This window comes from Rhinolophus ferrumequinum, chromosome 10 (genome assembly GCF_004115265.2).
Source record: "Rhinolophus ferrumequinum isolate MPI-CBG mRhiFer1 chromosome 10, mRhiFer1_v1.p, whole genome shotgun sequence".
Classification (NCBI taxonomy): domain Eukaryota; kingdom Metazoa; phylum Chordata; class Mammalia; order Chiroptera; family Rhinolophidae; genus Rhinolophus; species Rhinolophus ferrumequinum.
Window position 1 is genome coordinate 29,765,834 of NC_046293.1, and position 19,854 is coordinate 29,785,687.

At 36.0% G+C, this 19,854-nt stretch overlaps 1 protein-coding gene across 1 annotated transcript in view; it reads right to left on the reverse strand.

Annotated features, from left to right (window-relative positions):
- EPS8 (epidermal growth factor receptor pathway substrate 8) overlaps positions 1–19,854 on the reverse strand; it is a 169,729-nt gene that overhangs the window by 87,060 nt on the left and 62,815 nt on the right. Inside the window, exon 3 of the mRNA XM_033118213.1 lies at positions 1,007–1,096. The gene's annotated coding sequence lies outside the window, so the exon portion shown is untranslated. The remainder of the gene's footprint in view (positions 1–1,006; positions 1,097–19,854) is intronic.

Genomic DNA, 19,854 nt, shown 5'->3' on the forward strand with positions numbered 1-19,854 from the left:
TGCCTCTGACCATCTTTGTATTTCTTAGCATGGGTGCCTTTGTCTATTCATCTATCATAAGGGTTAAAACAGTTTGTGGTGCCAACCAGACCAAGTTAAGAGCAGAGGAAATAACACATGTGGAAGTTATTTATTTACAATCTACAAAGTACTCTAAGAGACCACTAAGATCTGTGACTCAGAAGTCAGACGTTTCAAGAACAGGCTCTGTCATTTATATTTATGAGTTATTGACCTTGGGCGAGTTAATTAATCCCAGTAAGCCTTTTTCCTCATCTGTAAAATAAAGACAGTAATAACACTTACTTGATAATGTTCTGTTAAGAGGACATGGCAAAATCCATGTCAAGCACTTATCATAGTCCCTAGCACATTTTTTGAGCAAAGAAAATGTCAAATATAATTACTATTATTTATGAGTAAGATATCTATATACCTATACATATCTATCTATCTATCTATCTATCTATCTATCTATCTATCTATCTATCTATCTATCTATCTATCTATCTATCTGGGGACCACCGGCCTTTTATATTAACTTCTTCATCTCTATTTGCTTTTGAGCCTATTTACTTCCACTGGTAAATCTATGCCCCCCCCCCTTTTTAACACAGGTTAAACAAGGTTTTTTTGGCATTCTGCTCTGTGGTACTGTATTCCTCCATCTGGGCACTATTTAGTGTTCTTCACAATTAAAAAAGAGGGAAGAGGAAGGATGGAAATGAAAAACAGAGAGAGAGAGAGAGAGAGAGAGAGAGAGAGGAGGAACTATCAGTTCACATGCTGTATGTTATCAATTAGTATGATCTGTTCTGTTATAATGCAATGTATGCCTTCCTAAAAGTCATGATCCTATGAAAACTCACATCATTAAAACCACTTATGGGCTTATGGGGGAAATGGCCATAAAGAATAGAAGAATCTAATAAAGACCACAGCACAGTTTTACATATGTTAAATAGTTAAAAAACAAATAAAAACTACAATAAATGAGGCACCTTACCTTGAAAAAGACCTGAAATTTGCTTGTGGAATTAGCTGTCCAAAGGGTTGCAGCTTGTGAGTTATTGTGAAATGGTGGAAGAAGGGTTATCTGAAATAGAACAGAAAATTATAAACTGATATATGGATGGTTGTGGCTTATACAGTGAAATGAGGTAGCTGGAAGAAATCTGAGCTGTGCATGTACATTTTAGGTATTCCTATGTGTCTCAGTTTAGCTAGGTAAAGTTAATTTTGTTCACCTACTTTTTCTATTAGATAACATAATTTTATCTACTCTTTAGATAAAATCACACATGAGAAATGTTAAATTTACAATACACTCAAATTGTTCCCTAATATCAATAATGTAGGAATAAATCCTCATTTTCAAAACAAGCGTGATAGCAGACTAGGAATTTATGCAAAATGTTCTCTGAATCAGAACTGTAGTCACTACTTACAAAACCTGTATTACTCTTCAATTTCTTATTCAGCAGAAAGCCTTTACCTAGAAAAACTTGTTCTTTCCTTGTCAGTATTAAGCTGCTAAACATAATCTGAAAGATTTCTTAACTGCACTTTGATTTTTTCTTCAGCTTTCCCTGCTGGGAACAGCTCTGATTCAGACAGCCATGCTATACTTGTTTAGTTGGAATGTCCATTCCAATGGAGCAGTAAAATGTCTGGCAGTCAATAACTCACTGTCATGTCATTCCATTTATTCAGTAATCCAATATTTATAATGAGCATCATAGTAAGAGATAGAGACTTAACTGAGTGGCTCACTTAAAGTCAGTCGATATTATATAGGAGGTGTAAAATATTATAACACATGTAAAAACAACTGTAACACAGGGGAGAATAGGAAACACCTTAAGAAAATGCAGAAAGTACATAATAGATTACTTTCAATGTTGGAAGAGGGGACTAGAAGAAATTTAATGGAGGTTATTAGTAGACCTTTAGGATGAGGTAAATTTTGGATATGAGGCAGAGACTTTCTAAAGTGGTTTGAGGAAAGAGAAAGGCAGGAACTGGGAGGTGTAAAACATAAAGATCAAGAAGCTAAGGCCATAAATTAAGATACATGACTATACATGTTAAGTTACATACAAGATTTTTAATTTTATATGATGGGAAATGGGAAAGCCACTGAAAATTTTTATCTAGAAGAGTGCAACAACAGTTATGAATGGGCAGAAGAGAGTCCAATTGGCTTTCACAAATCTGGGCTTTGAATAAAGTAAGAGACTAGATTCAGAGTCTTTGAAATGAGAGGCAAGAACAGCAGGAAGGCATTTCCTAACTACAATCCCAGGCTTTGTGTCCAAGATTGATATTCACGAGCTCTACTTAATAGATACTAACTGTATCATCTGGTCTGGTAAATTGTATAAAATAGTGGAATAAAGAAAAGTTTCCTGCAAAATGAGGGCAAACTTTTTTTTTAGAAACAACGAAAGAATACAAAGAATGCCATGCAACTTAATAGTAATAATAATATTGTCAGATATTTAAATCTGATTATTAGGATCATATAAAGTTAAATAATATGGTTGTGAATTACATCTAAATATCTAATACAATGTATTTTTTAATACTCAAGAAACTATCTATCAATATTCCTAAAAGCAAAGCCTTCCTGGACAAATGTTCATATGATTTGTACAGTAGGCTTAAGAATCACACATAATATTTCAGCTCAGATTTTATATTACCAATACAGAGAGATAACATTTCTCAATGTGCTTCAGAATTTTAAAAAATATATTGAGAATTAAAACTACCGTGTTTCTTCTAATCAAATTCCCAAAACTCGTTAATATATTTTATACACAAGATTCTGTATACAAATGACACAAGACTTAACTAAAGTAAAAAGTATAATTTTTTCATATAGTTTAAAAGTCCATTTTTAAGTGCTTACATATCAAATTAAACAATTAGAAACATATACACAAACCGAACAATAAAATAAATTTAAAAGTTTAACGAATACTTAATTATTGGGGAGAACCAAGATGACGGAGTAGATAAACATTGTCACTGCTTCCTTCCATGAACACATTAAAATTATAACTAAATCATAGAAAAATCAATCAGGAGAATCACTTAAAGTCTAGCTGAACAAAAGTTTTATAACTACAGATATAAAGAAGCCACGTGAAGACTGGTAGGAGGGGCAAAGATGTGAAATGGTCTCGCCCCAAACCTCCATGTGGCAGTCGAGAATCAGGAGGGATCTTGGCCAAAGGGTTCCCCCCAAGAGGAGCAAGGGACCCCAGAGCCCACACCATGTTCCCCAGCCTAGATTACTGGTGCCCAGAAAAGGAGCCCCTACAACATTGGGCTGTGAAAAACAGTGGGGATTCCAACCATCCAGGTGGGACAGAAGGCTGCGGGAAAACCAGACATCCCCTTAAATGGACCTAGCATAGAATCCCTCACTCCCAGGCACACACCCTGAAGTCTGGTGGAGGGAAGCAGACTTGTGGGGCTTTGGAGGTATACAGCGGGCAGGGGCAGACAGAAGTGTGTGGCTGCGGAGCAAGAGCTGGAGGACAGTTGCTATTTTCCCTGTGTGGGGTCCTTCTCCAGTGCAGCCAGCTAGCAGGCACCATCTTTCCCATGTTGAGCTCTCCCCCACATGGCAAAATCTAAATCTGATTTGGTTTGGTGAGCTCCACTGCTCCACCCTTCTAATTCACTGGAACCCTGCCCTACCCAACACCCCAAACACTGGAGGCACTTTCTCAGTGAACAGCCAGCTCTGTCCACATTGCATTTTTTCTTGGAAAATTATCACAGTCCACGGGCCGCAGGCGAACAGCAACTGGCCTCAATATGCTCTGAGATTTTTGCTGAGTATCTCCAGGCTCAGCACCGGCACCAAACCAGAATGTACATTAACCTGGTGACCACAACACTTCCCATTCTAGTGACTCCCTGAGACCCTGCCTCACTCAACTTGCGTACCACACAAGTTCATCCGTGGCTGAACTTTAAGGGAGCTGGAAGATGGCAGCAGGCCTCAGAGTGTCCTGGCTTTTTGCAGAGCTACTACAGGCCCAGCACTGGTGGCAGCCATCCTCAGTACCCAGAGAGGCCTCACCCATGTGCCTCCAGGTTTAGAACAGGCAGCAAAAAACCACAGATCACTTTGTAGCTCCTACCAGGTAATCCCTGAAAGGTCACAAGCAGTGAGTGATCTGGGCCTGCACCGGAGGCCCTCCAAAGAGACCCCAGAACCAACATATTTAGAGGTTGGCTTCAGACCACATCAGAGCACTGACTTATTAGCCCCATAAGAAGCACCCACAAAGGGCAGACTCAACAGAAATCAGAGCCTGCCGGGGCAAATCCCATTCAATGGGGTAAGCCCCCTGCACAGTAGCCGATAAGCTGTGGACGTGGCGAAACCCCACAGCCAAGCAGCCTGAGGGCCTATTCCACCCACTGATGTGGCAATAGCTATCAACACTCAACTATAACAGGAGGGCATACACAACCCACACAAGGGACACTCCTGGAGCACCAGGAGCATGTGACCAGGGAGACTGTGCCAGGGCTCACAGGGCACCTACTATATAAGGCCACCTGGCCAAGACTAAGAAACATAGCAGATCTACATAATACATAGAAACAAACACAGAGAGGCAGCCAAAATGAAGAAACAAAGAAATAGATCCCAAATGAAAAAACAGGAGAAAACTCCAGAAGAACAACGACACAAAATGGAGGCAAGCAACCTACCAGATACACAGTTCAAACCAATAGTCACAAGGATGCTCAAGGAACTCAGTGAAAACTTCAGCAAAGAAAAAGCAAGCATAAAAAAAGGACATAGAAAAGAACCAGTCAGAAGTAAAAAACACAATAACTGAAATGAAGAATGCACAAGAAGGAATCACCAGGAAACTAGATAAAGCAGAGGATTGAATCCATGATTTGGAAGACAAGATAGCAGAAAACACCCAATCAGAACAGGAAACAAAAAATCCAAAAAATGGGGATAGTTTAAGAGACCTCTGGGACAACATCGAGTGTAACAAAATTCGCATCACAGGGGTACTTGAAGGAGAAGAGAGAAAGCAAGAGACTGAGAACCTACTTGAAGAAATAATGACTGAAAACTTTCCTAAGCTGGCGAAGGAAATAGATATCAAGACAGGAAGCACAGAGAGTCCTAAACAATATAAACTCAAACAGGCCTACACCAAGACACATTATAATTAAAATGGCAAAGGTTAAAGACAAAGAGAGAATCCTAAAAGCAACAATAGGAAGGCAATTAGTAACTTATAAGGGAGCTCCCTTAAGATTGTCAACTGATTTCTCAACAGAAACTTTGCAGGCCAGAAGGGACTGGCACAAAATATTCAATGTGATGAAAAGCAAGGACCTACAACCAAGATTACTTGACCCAGCAAAGCTATCATTTAGAATCGAAGGACAGATAAAAAGCTTCCCAGACAAGGGAAAGCTAAGGAGTTCATCACTACCAAACCAGTATTACCAGAAATGTTAGAGGGACTTCTTTAAGATGGGAAAAAAAAAAAAAAGAAAGCTCAAAACTATGTAAATTAATTGGCAATAACTATGTTTCGACAATTACTTTCTATATAAATGGATTAAATGTTCCAGTCACAAGACATAAGAGGGCGGAGTGGATAAGAAAACAAAAACCTTACATATGCTGCCTACAAGAGACTCACTTCAGATTGAAAGACACATATAAAAAGAAAGTAAAGAGATGGAAAAAGATATTTCATGAAAATGAAAATGAAAAAAACAAAACAAAAAGCTGGGGTAGCCATATTAAACCAGACAAAGTAGACTTTAAAACAAAGGCTTTAACAAGCGGCAAAGAAGGACACAGTAATCCTCCTTTTAAGTATTTATTCAAAGAAACCCAAAACATTATTTCGAGGGGACATGTGCATCCATATGTTCATTGTAGCATTGTTTACAATGGCCAAGAGATGGAGGCAGCCTGGGTGTCTGTTGAAGGAAGAATGGATAAAGGGGAGGTGGTACGTATATACAATGGAATATTGCTTGGCCATGGAAGGGAATGGATTCCTGCCATCTACCGTGACATGGATGGGCCTGTACGGTATTCTGCTGAGTGGAGTGTCAGACAGAGAAAGACAGATGCAATGTGACTCCGATTATATGCGAATGTAAAGAACAAAATAAACAAAACAAAAACAAACTAATAGATATAGAAAATGTTTTGATGGTTTCCCGATGGGAGGGAGGTTGGGGTATGGGTAAAAAAAGGGGAATGGAATAAGAAGGACAAATTGGTTGTTACAAAGAAGTTATGGGGACGTAGGATATAATATAAGGGATATAGTCAATAATATTGTAATCACTATGTAGGGGGTCAGATGGGTACTAGATTGTTGGGGAGGGGGTTGGGGGCAGAGTGAAAAAGGTGAAGGATATGAAGAAGTACAAAACAGTCATCAGGATATAAAGTAAAGCCTAGGGAACATAATCAACGATAGGGTAATAACTAGTGCCAGATGTATACTAGATTAATCAGGGGGATCACTTAAATTATATCAATGTCTAATCACTATGCTGTACACCTGAAATTAATATAAAATAATATTGAACATCAACTGTAATTGAAATATTAAAAAAGGGGAGAAAATTTGAAGGGAAATAAGAGATCCAAATTTCCGGGTATGAAATAAGTGAGTCATGGGGATATAATGTACAGCATAGGGAATAGAGTCAATAATATTGTGATAGCACAATACAGTGTCAGATGGGTGCTGAACTTATCCTGGTGATTATTTCTTTAGGTATATAAATGTAGAATAACTATGGAATACATGTGAAACTAATATAATATTGCTTGTTAGCTATATTTTTAATAAAAAAATCTTAAAAAGATTTACTTAATTGAATACTTAATTGCTTAATAAATTAGAACTATCCTATAGGGTAAATAATCAAAAGACTATATGATAATCTACTTCATTATATCATCTGCACAAAATTTTTACACAATTCAACTATTATTTAAAATGCTAAAGTATAATGAACTGATTTTTATTCCCAAGGTTGCTCCCTGAAGTAAACTTCATAGGTACCTTGATGAATTAATGACATGGTTTCACTGAAAAACAAACTAAAAAGGAGACTTCTCTACATAATTTCAGAATTATTTACACAGAAAATTGTGTCTAAACATGTTGTCCGTTTCTCTCATATTCAATTTACTTAAACTGAAGAAACTGTTTCTAAGTCTGCCATGTTTCCCTGAAAATAAGACTGGGTCTTATATTAATTTTTGCTCCATAAAACACATTAGGGTTTATGTTCAGGGGATGTCATCCTGAAAAATCATGCTAGGGCTTATTTTCCAGTTAGGTCTTATTTTCGGGGAAACATGGCAGCTGCTGAGAAACAAAATCTTCTTTTAAACATGTCAGGTTCAGTAGGTGCTGAGATATCCTTCTGTTAGTGAGAATCAGTGGGTCAAAGGACAAAATATCTTGCATACCATTCCCAGAGTATATAAGGGATTTATACTCAACATGATACTAACATTTGCCTTGGAATTTGGCCTGTACAGCTCACCAAAGTAATACTAAACCAGGCCATAAACATCTCAAGGCACCGTCTGTGTACCCAAAAACTGCATATGATGTTTGTACGGGTAGTTAAAAATTGCGTAAACTGATAACTCTCCTTATGGTGTACAGAGTCTTAATAAATTAACAGACACAGGAAAATCAACATTTTCAAGAAAGGTTCACCTACTCCAGCCATAACTATGACCTTTGAACTCCAGAATGCATTACATTTCCCAACACCATAATAGTGACGTAACCAGTTACTTACTTTTGTTCTCTACCTAGTATATTGTGATATAATATTATTAGCTCTTGTTTTCAAATCGTATAAACTTAGCTTCGCACATAATTACTAGTAACAGAATAGTAACAAAAAGATTCTTCCTGAATGAAATTAAATATAACAAATAAATCGATAAGTGCTATAAAAATAATCTCTATATACTAAGAATTACATATAGTTGTCATTCAACTCAAATTTTATATTTAAAACACAATTATAAAATTGGATATTTTGAAAGAGTTGTTCTTTAAAAACTTCCATTAATTGACTATTTAAATGTTTACAAGTTCCATCAATATACATGGATTTCAAAAAAAACTTTAAATACACATATTCACTACATTTTAGGTCCCAAGAAAAATGTTTACACAGAAATTTGGCAGTGTTAAGTCTATGGACTCAAAGCCAATAACAACCTCAGAAGGCTGAACTTGGTTAATAAGCAAATTTTCACAGTACAACTAACATTGTATAAACAATCCAAAGCAGTTAATATTTATAGGATAATCACAGTATTTTGCATATCAGATTAAGTTAAAAATAATTTTATGAAAGCTTGGTATGTCTTTGCTTTCTGAACTGTTAACAGTCAACAGATTTCTTCTTAGCTATAATTTCTCGGAGAAAATTATTCTCTTAAACACCATGACCTAAGAGAAGGAAATCCTTTAAATCCCCATCTCCATAAGCAAGAAGCCAGGAGTCAAGAGGCAGGACCCTGTGGAACCTGTGGTACCAATTTCACCAAGTTCAGAATCCACTTGGAATACCAAATGGGAATTTAAAAGATTGTGAAAGGGTTTATGGGGACTAAAAGTATTACTAGATGTTTCAAGGTCTACAAATACCCTCTATAATAATTATGCCTTTGAGAGCCCTCCTTAGCGAAGAAAATATTCCATAAACTGAAACTTACCTACCCACACAGTCCAGGCAAAACTCCTCTAAGCAATCCTCCAGGGCAATACTGAGAGGAATTTCTCTCAGTTCACTCTTAGTGCCAAGTGACCTTTGGCGTATCAACAGACAGGGTGGGACTGGAAGCCTCAGTTTTAGCAACTTACTACACTGAACAAAGTTTCTCCTTTGGTTTCTCTAGGGCGTTGACTAAGACTTCCTCTTCTTGTTAAGTAAGTAAACACAGCCACTACTACATTTCCAGCTTTTCCCTAGGATGGTAAAATAAAGCTTTAAATGGTGCAAATGATGGCTAACACTGATTGAGAGCTTACTGTGAGCTCCAAACTAACACTACACAGATAGACACTATTATTACTCCCCCTTTTTGAAGAGAGGCAATCTGAGCAATAGAGGTTAATAAGCAACTTGTGGGAATTCCAGATACAGCAATATGGCCAAGTAGGCTAATAAAGAAAAACTGCCACTATAAACACATAGAAAAGATAAAAAAAAGAGTGTAACTAAATTTTAAAATCATATACATAGCATTATTTACAATAAAGAAAATCCCCTGGTACAAATCCAAAGCTAGAACCGATAGCCACACAACAGCAAATACTGCCAATTATGGCTGCCCGGAATGATCGCTGGAGTCTCTTCAGCGCTTGTGGCTAATAGAACTTGGTAAAGAGATGCTCCCTCATGGAGAAGACGTCAGAACAAAGTGCTCTCTCAAGAGAGCAGAGTTAGGCTACAGTTCTGGTCCTGGTTTTCTTCAAACCAGTACACAACCTGCACAACTGTATGTAGCAGCCCTAATGCCCATGTAGGGCCAGAAGAAGAGGTCTTGGGGGTACAAGGTATAATGAAGTTACTGAAAGGGAGCTTGTCTCTGAGAATTTGGGTGAGAGAGCAAGGGAAATGTTAAAACCCTAAGCCTGTGTCACAACAGTGTTGAAGTTTGAATCTTATTTATACAAGAATATCCAAGCTAAGAAATTAAGATAAATTTAGTCCTGGACTAGTGATATCCCTGGAGTATCTGACATAAATAAACATAAAACAACTTTAAAGGAACACTCCATAAACAAGGCCACATGGGATTTCTACAAGCTAGAAAAACCAAACCAAACCAAAACCAAAACAAAAGCAATCGCCCTGAAGATAAGTTTATAACTGAGAAATTACAAACTGTGTGGGGAAAATGATTTACTGTGATTGAGCATTAACAGGCATACCAAAAAGAAACTTTAGTGCTCAACTTTTTTTGTCTATATGAAGATGCCCTCCAAAAAGCATAATTATTAAAGAGATAGAGCGTGGGCAGGGGGAGAACCTTATACAGAATAGGGAACTGAAAAAACTGGTTTTACAAAAACCAAACAATTTATATACTTAAAGATATGCACATTTCTCTGAAAAGAACACCAAGAGCTTTCATCGTAGACAGAATTTTAAAAACATATTTAGAAAAGCAATAATCAATGCCAACTCTCAGTTATCTGGCAGAACCAACTTTTCTTCTATATCATCTCGCAAGATTCTGAACACTGCTAGGCAACTCCCCATTCCTGGAAATTCTGAGCCATCCCCCAGGCCATTCTGAACTAATTCCAGTACCCTTACAAAAAAGCTGGAGTGGAAACTGTGATGTGCCACCAAGATCCCCTTTTCAGAACTGAGGGTTTTATTCCCCAGTTGCTATAGTGCTGCCAGCAAACAGCCCTCAACTATCAACTCTCTTGAGAACGGCTGTGGCTGAAGCGTCTCCTCACACAAGCTCATGCTTCCTTTCGAGGGCAGCCCACTTCCAAAGAGGGGTTGACACGGAGAATATAAAGCCTTGGTCCCTGCTCCCCTACTAGAGACAATGGTGCAAAGGCATTCTAGCTCTAAAGCTCCCCATAGGGACAGATCTCCATTAAGACAGCATAGCAGCCTAACTTCCCCTCTGCACAATACTGGTTTCTTCCTTCCCTTCCTTTCACAGGGGTTGATCCCCTGAGCACTTTCTAATAATCTTCCTGTATACCAATTTCCATTTCAGAGTCTGTGATGGGGAACCCAGACTGCCTGTGACAGAAGAGCATCAGGGAAAAAACTAGGAGGATATGGGGCAGCATTAGCAAGGGAGTGAGAAGAGAAAAATGATAGTCTTAAAACTAATGGAGAGAACAGCAGAAAATACTAATATAATCTCTTTGGTGAGAAGATCAGTAGCAGAAGGGAAAGCCTTTTTCAGAATGAAAGATATAACCACAAAATTCCAACCCAACATTTCAATGAATCATTGAACCGAAAGAAATGTTAGAGGGTATCCCAATTCCAATACCTGTCATTTTGAAGAGATCTCTTAAACCTGTGAGTCTGCTAAATGCCAAAAATGTTGCTGTTTACAAGTAGGCCCATTTATTCTTCTAAGTCACTTTCCTAAGTTAACAGGTATGTTTAATACCCTGCTGTTAAAGTAACAGAATTCTGATATACCTTTTGGTTCTGAATCATTGTTAAAGATGTTAATGATAGTTTTATAAAAGGCTAATCGGGTACATGCTGATATATGACTAATCATTATCCAGAATACTCAAAAAAAACCCTGCATGGATTAAAACCATAATCATTCATATGCACACTCTGTACACAAAGGACATGGGACAAATCTAAACAAAGTTCATGGGTATGTATTAATTCCCTCACCCTTCTAAGGTGGGGCAGTTAACAGAAATTGGCCTAAGAAATATTTCATGTTTGGAACATTATAGATTTGATTACTGTATATTTTTCCATAATTACTGAAGGAGGCACACATGCACACACACACATCTCTACTATTAACTTTGCTCTACATTCCACACTTTCTAACCACAAAGTAACCAGGGCAGACGAGATAGGCTGTAGCAAAACCTACCAACTAAGACCATCGGATCCAAAATGACATGAAGTCATTCACATAAATTGTTAGGATAGCCAAGCAGAATGGATCAGCAGTGTTACAATCTATTCATCTTGGAAATATAAGCAGAACTTCACTTTCAGTTCCTGTACACTTCAAACTCAGTTCCTCATTTGTCTATCATTCCTTCCTCTACTAAGATTCACTATCTGCTTTGTCATCTCTAAACCAACCCTTCTTCTCTATCTAACTTTAGAATCTTTTTTTTTAAAAAAAATAAGAGTAAGAAATTAATGTGCTACTAACAAGATAGAATCTAAAAGAGGTTTCTAGGAGAAACTCTAAACTACATATTGCCAAACCTCAATTACATACAAGCTAAGCCAGCTAAATTCATTTGGGTAGAATGACAACCAAATGCTTTATAAGTTTTTAACAACTTATCTGGAGAAGAATAGGAGATGCAATATAACTCCTATTTTGGGAGAATTATGTCTAACTACTGACATATTCTAGTATGCAAAAGGGCAAACATGCATGGCATGTGAATGACAGGAAGAACTAATTTGTTCATATAAAAAAGATTACGTGAGTCACTTTGGGTTTGAAGCTATTGTTTGGTCATAGAAACCAGACTAAAAGTAGAAAATAAAAATCATACAAATGGGCACTTCTTGGGATGAATAAATAAAAATAGCAGGGCCAATATTATTCATTCTTCCCATAGAGTGGAAGAGTGAAATCATAATTAAATCTTAAAGTCTACAGATGGCTTGAGTCTCTTTTTTTTTTTAAATTAAAGTTTATTGGGATGACAATTGTTAGTAAAGTTACATAGGTTTCAGATGTACGATTCTGTAATTCATCATCTATATATCACATCTCTTAAAAGTGAGGGAAATACTGATTTGACAAAGATGAACTGCAAAATGATGTAACAGTATGTAAGTGAACACAATGGTAATTTTGCCTTAAATTGGCAAAGTTTAGGTATATACTAACACCTAAACACCACAGAAATATACTGGATTATGGACTTTAAATGTCATTTTCACTCTAAGAATCACTGTATAGTTCTGATATATTATTACAATCTTATTTGGCAATGTCAATCAAAAAGTCAACAAAATTTTGAAGAAAATGGTGGAAAAAAAGTGATTTCTCATTTCTATTTATGTCCCATAATCAAGGACATGTAAAGTGTAAAGACATCAGCACTACGTAGGAAACCGAAGGCTTGTTTTTATGCACCAAGTCTGCCACTTAATAGCTCTGTAACCTTGAGCAAGTAACTTAACCTGCAGCCTCCATTTCCTCACCTGTAAAATGATATCAATGAGACAAATTTGTAAGATCTCATTCAGATCTAATATTCTCGAAGGTTTTCCTACTTCAAATTTAAAAGGAGAAAATCTACTTAGATTTTGGCTAAAACATAGTAATTGGTAGTTTTACTCTTTTCAATACAAAATGGTAAATTTTCAGAAAAATTAAATTATCAAATAATCAGAAAACCTAATGATAAATGAGGAGAAATTTATAGTTGCTATGAGGACATCTGTAAATTCACCTCATAAATTATCACTTTTGATAGAACCTCCAATTACTGCTGAAAATTCCCATTTAAATACAGACTCTGCTGAAACACAATAGGTACACAAAGAATTTCTAAGAGACAGGGAAAATGGAAGCTTTTGGCACATAGTATCAATATTTTTCATCATTATTAAGATTTCACTTAGAACTTCTTCGTTTTACCTGACTCAGATAATGCTAACTAGAATTCCACATAATTGGCTCGATGAATGCATCTCAAAGAACCGACAAGATATGCCTTTTAGCATTTTTTAAACATAACATCATCCCCAAAAGCTGTGCTTTCAACAAAAAGTTAAACTCTAAAAAAGTGATTGGTCTATTTTAGCTTATTACAATCCTCGGTGCTTCTGGATTCTTGCGTGTCATTTGGAAAGAAAAAGGCATTTCATATATAAGTACCAATTCTCTTCGGAACATTTTTACCTTAACTCTGTAATACAGTCAGGAAATTATTACATTATATGATAATGAGACTTAACCTCTCCTAAGTATAATCATGTGCTGTAGCACTAGGAAGAAGCGAGGGATGAAGAAAGGGGGGGGGGGGGCAAATCAGCAAATACCGAAAATGAATGTTGGTAAGATACTATCTTATCAAAAAAAAAAAAATCAAAAGAAATGCCCGTTTAATTTCAAAGCATGTATCTACTGAAATACTGCAAAGAATTTTATATATACATATATGTGTATATATGTATGTGTGTATATATATGTATATATATATAATTCTTTGCAGTATTTCAGTATATATACTTTCAGTGTATATATATATTTTTCAGTATATACATATATATGTATATATATGTGTATATATATATACACATATATATACATATATACATATTCTTTAACAATATAATACTGAGCAGGCAGCCTTGAAAAATTAAATCAGGATGCATCACAATACATAGAATGAAATGCCTGTTTTCAGAGTAGCCTTTTAGAAAAAGCTGTGTAAATAGCTTGTCATCATTTGAAAATAAAAACCTGCCATTAAATTTGCATATCAATGATCCTTGAAGATTGTATATTACCAGTAAATATGTGTGTTAGAGGGGTCTTAAATCAGACAAGCTGTGTCAGTACAATACAGAACTGTGGTCATACAAAGAGAAGCCATTACAGCAACATTTCAACATGATCTGAAGCTGAATACCAGATACACTGCTATTAAATTGCCAGAGGATATATGAGGGTTTTTTTTATTTTATTAAATTTATTGGGGTGACAATGGTTAATAAAAGTGTACAGGTTTTAAGTGTATAATTCTACAATACATCATCTGTAAATTGCATTGTATGTTTACCATCCAAAGTCAAATCTCCTTCCATCACCATGTATTTGACCCCCCCTTTACCCTTTTCTACTTCCCCTCCGCCACCACCCCTTTCCCTCTGGTAACCACCATACTGTTGCCTGTGTCAATGAGTTTTTGTTTGTTTGTCTTGTTTATTTGTTGCTTGCAGTTTTATATCTCACATATGACTGAAATGATATGGTTCTTAACTTTTTCCGTCTGACTTACTTCACTTAGCATGATATTCTTAAGATCCAAGAGTGCTTCAACGTCTTTAAATATCACTGAACTAGAGTTTGCCCAGGCAACAGAATTTAGTTACGGCCTTTGGCTGAAAAGTACAATAAAGGTTTACCCTGGTTAAGCAAAATACTAAGGGTCACTTTCAAACTTATTTTCAGTCGATAAAATGTTGCTTCTCCCAACCAATTCTTAATCTTTTAGTTTTTAGTGACAATTCTATTAATAACAACAGTATCTAATTCTCTTGTATTCCTGACATGGGGCTATGGAAAATAGATTAAATAAACCTATGTGGAGAAGTGGCACGTTGTGGTCAAAAGAGCCATGGATCTGAAAACTAACACCTTGATTTTTTTCCCCTGGCTCCAAAATTTAGAATTACATGACCTTAAACAAATCGTTAATCTAGACTATAGAATATAGTTGTAACGAACTCAGGTTCAGTGCAAAACAGGTTCAAATACCAGTGCTGTTACTTACAGATGTATGACTTTGGCCAAGTTACTTCATTAAGTCTGTTTGCTTATCTATGAAACAAAAATAATGGTATCCGCTTCATAGAGATTGAATGAAATAATGCATGTAAAGAACACAGCATCGTATTAATGTAAGTCATAAATGGTAGCTTAAAAAAACATCATTACTTCCCTCAGTTTTCTTTACATTTTAAGTAATCTGCCTCAGAAACCAAGATGTTGTATTTTAGAATAATTTCCTATGCTTCCCGTTGTCTCTATCAGGTCTTTGATTACTTATGAAAACTGAGTCTTCTCCATATTAAAAGAGCTAAATTTTGTTTATAACTATGTAACCTTCTGTATTTGCCTTGAAAATCTTTTCTCACTTTGGTTAAATAGAAAATTAAGCCTTATTTCATAGTGATCTGTGATTCTAGTCAAATGTCCAAACATTTTTATATGGTTGACAAATTCCCAAAATCAAATTCTAAACAACACCTTCTTCACCTCAAACTAATCTTGAGGTTTCCTAGAGGCCTCTGGAAAATCTCCAAGGATTTGTTTCTCATCTTTGTAAAAGAGAGATGCTAAAACAATAGGTTCAGGTGGTACATTAAATTACATGAGAAGCACTGTCAAATAAAAAGTGATGATAAACCCTCACAGATTATATGTACATGGATATGTCTAATAAAGGTATTCCAGAAATTGTATGAAGTTCATAGATATTTCTGAATACCATCTTTGTCCAATTATCTTAAATTGTTGTACACCACAGAAATAACTAAATTGCCTTATCAAATTCTCATGAGAACTTTAACCATGACTATTTTTAAGTCTTTTGTAATTCACAGACAGTCCTGTTTTACTCTGATTCTTCCCTGAGTATGTTTACAATGAGCTACTGCGAGAATGCTCCATGATGGCGTCACTTGTATAACCTTGAGACCATGCCACTAGACTAAGAATTTCCAGAACTAATAAAGAAGCCTATGGATTCATAAACTGCTAACCAAAGATCAAGCTCAACAAGAATTACGTGGAACTAAATAAACTGTTGTGGATAATTATAATTTGTATGACTGTTGTTTGAAGCATTGCTAGCTCTTTAATGTTTTGTTTTGCAGATTTAAGAAGTCCTTTCTTTTCTCTTCAAGCTGCTTATAACATACAGTATTTTGGTAAATTATACCTTTATAAACAGAATCGAAGCATTTATCTTTTCTCCCTATCTGATCCCTCGAGAATTAGGAAACTGTTAGTGAGTATTCTTATTTTCATGGCAATATAGTTATTTGCAAAAATTCAGTAAGAATCTGTTCTCCTTGTAACAGAACACAATTGTAAATATTGGTTATATTACCAAGGCCTTGACTGGAATGTCGCATTTGGGAATGATGTGCACAGAACCAGATATGACCAGACAGCTTTAAGGAACTATAGGTGGCTATAAGGAGCCAATGCATATAAAGCTCCCCTTCCAAAAAAACTACCTGGTATCTGGCTTACAGAGTTCCCACATAACAGGTAAATAAGGAAGGTCACTTCCTGGAAGACCCAGAAACCTCAGGACATTTGGGGGATCTCCAGAAGAGAGGAATTCACCCAATGCTGTAAAGTATTATAGGCAAAGTCTGGTGGTGAGTCATTGGTGTGGCTTCCTAGCCTCAAGAGGCTTGTAAAAGTCCAATCTGAGATTCCTTATCAGAAGTTCCAGCAAAGCAGAGGTAAAAAGAGCCTATATGGCCAATCGCTATTTTTGCTGCACGGATGTAAATAATCAGGCCAAGTTTAACGAGACTAGATTTATTTTGCAAAGAAATTTATCTATGAAATCCTAGAAATGAGGGCAACTACAGAAAGAAAAATTGTGTGTCAGTGGAAAACTATAGCACATGCTTGTGGGTATTATAGTGCTGTTCATTGTCGTTAAGGTTTTGTTGTATGGCTATAAACTGGACTAAATCCTGAATCCATCATCAACTCTCCTCCAGCATCTAGTTACAGCCATCCAAATTAACACTTCCAATTTTTCTCCCACATTTCTGACTTACAAAAACTAAAAATTAAAACTGCCTCTTTTCCAAATCCCTGCAAGCTGAGGTTGCACAGCTTGATATAAACTTCAGAGAAATCACCACAGCTCACGTGTGGACAACATTCATGCCTTGTGTGGGGGCCACTCAGAAATTCACTAGAATATCTAATGCTATCCCCAGACACATTCAAACTACAAACCAGGAAAATCAACCATATTGCCACTGCATGTCCTCACACCACCTGAAGATACTTTGAGTCCAACGTCTAGAAATGTTCTTGACTGACTGCTGTGTGAACTAAAAAACTGAGGTTAAAGTGTGTTCTAATCATTAACCTTTTTTTTTTCCTTTTGTTTCCATAAAAATGTCCAGGACTGAGAGACCGGCTCAATGGGTTATGGGATAATCTACTAACTCAGTTTCTACACTGTGAAACTTCTTGGGGAGTTTCAGGCAGGGGATGAATGATAGGGCACGATGTACTACCCTCAAAATATGGCACCTTGGCATATTGAATATTTTAAATGGAAGGAGTTTGAGAAAACAGCAGAAGTAGAAAAGTCACTGTGACCTTCCCCCAGACCTTCTCCCCCAAAACAGGTCATAAAACCCTCACATGAGAGGTGCTCTCCCTGTACCCAAAGGAAAGGTGCATCCTTGTCTCTGAGGACAAGGGGCACTGAGAAGAATCTGAACAAGCAGGCCTTGCTCCGTTGCCCAGTTTACTGCACTTAACTTATAGTCAAGGTCCTATCATACTCCTTGCCTGCCCACTCTCCATCAAACCCAGCATAAAAATAATGAGCTCTACCACTAGTTCTTCATTTCCTTATGAAGGCTACCATGTCATGTAAAACTTTTATTAAATAAATGTGTATGCTTTTCTCCTGTCTTTGTCAGCTTAATTTGCATATCTAACCAGGGACCCTAAAAAGGTTGAGAAAAACTTTTTCCTCCCCTACACTCCACCAGTAATTTAAGAGATGTTTTGCTCTTCCATACTCTTACCAAAACACTGCATATCACTTGTTTTAAAAAAATCTATTACAATTGGATGGAGAAGACTTTTTTATATATCTCTTAGTTTAGTAGTAATATTGATTTCTCTTTAAAACCATGTCCCCATCACTTTTTCAACATTTTCTTGATGATTTTTCACCATTTTTTCCTTTTAGATCAATAGGATTCATTCTGTTCATTGTCAGGATTTTTTATTGTGTGTGTATAAAGCATAAACATGCATAAGAGTTTTTCCTCTAGACCAAAATAAAGATACATCTTGGATTTATATTTTCAGTGTCAATTCTAAACCTATGACTTTTTTTTAAAGGTAGAAGATTAGGTCTTTCTATACTCTCAATAAAAATATCAGACATTATCCCTAAATCAAAACCACTTCTGTTTATCTTTTTATAAATCTAACATAGAGAGGGTGGTAACCCTCTCTATATATACCTGCCTAGATTATTCTAATTATGTTTAGTCCAAAACAAAACATGCCTTTTTGACCAATTCCCAAGACAAGGTCATTTTATACTTCAGAAGATAAAATGTATACATTAACCTAATGCTACCTCTTCCATCCCAAACAAGCTACACCTTTATTTTTACTATGAACAAAGTATTAAGTTTTAATATAATCAATACTTTGACTATGCTGATACTTAAAACATTGCTTTATGTAAATATTTAAGGATGCCTGTCATTTTTCTTTGTTTCTTATTGACTTTGAGTATTGTGGTATTCATTGATATAATAAAAATATCTATAGCTTCTTAATATGAAATCAAAATATCACCTATCAGTCAGTCAATCCCTATGCTTTATAAACTTTCAGAACTTGATGTCAAAATCTAATCCTCATCCGAGACTCCCATATGTGCACCTGACATATATGACATGTTTTAAATACCACCAGAAAGCCTCTATTAATTGACTTCAACATTAGGGAAGGCTAAGATTCAGAAAGAACAAGGTATCTTTTCTGAATGTTAATAAATTTCATCAAAAGTTTTCTATACCTTTAAATATAGAAATTAACTCAAATCAGCTATAATTCTATTTTAAAATTTGGCTGCTATGGCATAATATGTATATATTAAATAGTCATTTACATGGATTTTAAACAGATTTTTACATGGATCTTTTAGAAAGACACATACATATGCATAACTCCCACACAAAGTCTCCTCGCATTGTTCCACTTTGTAAGGGGGCCTGTTTATAGACATCTCAGTATCTGCAAGTAACGGATATTGTTTTATTTTTAAAACCTATCAATCTTTAAGGCCCCCCTTCCCCAAAAAAATAGCATACAATGCATGAAAATAATGAGTCTTCAGTACACTTTATATCATTTTGATTCATTTAACAATGAAATAAAATTCAACATCTACCAAAGGTCACTCAATCCTAGGTATCCTGTTAGGAAACATTAAAAAATCCACTTCGTTTACTTCAAGGTAAACACTATTCTGTATTCAATTAGGATACCACTAACCCATGGATCCATGCTAATAAGTCATGATAAGCCAGCAGATCTTATACTTACTTACCTGCTAG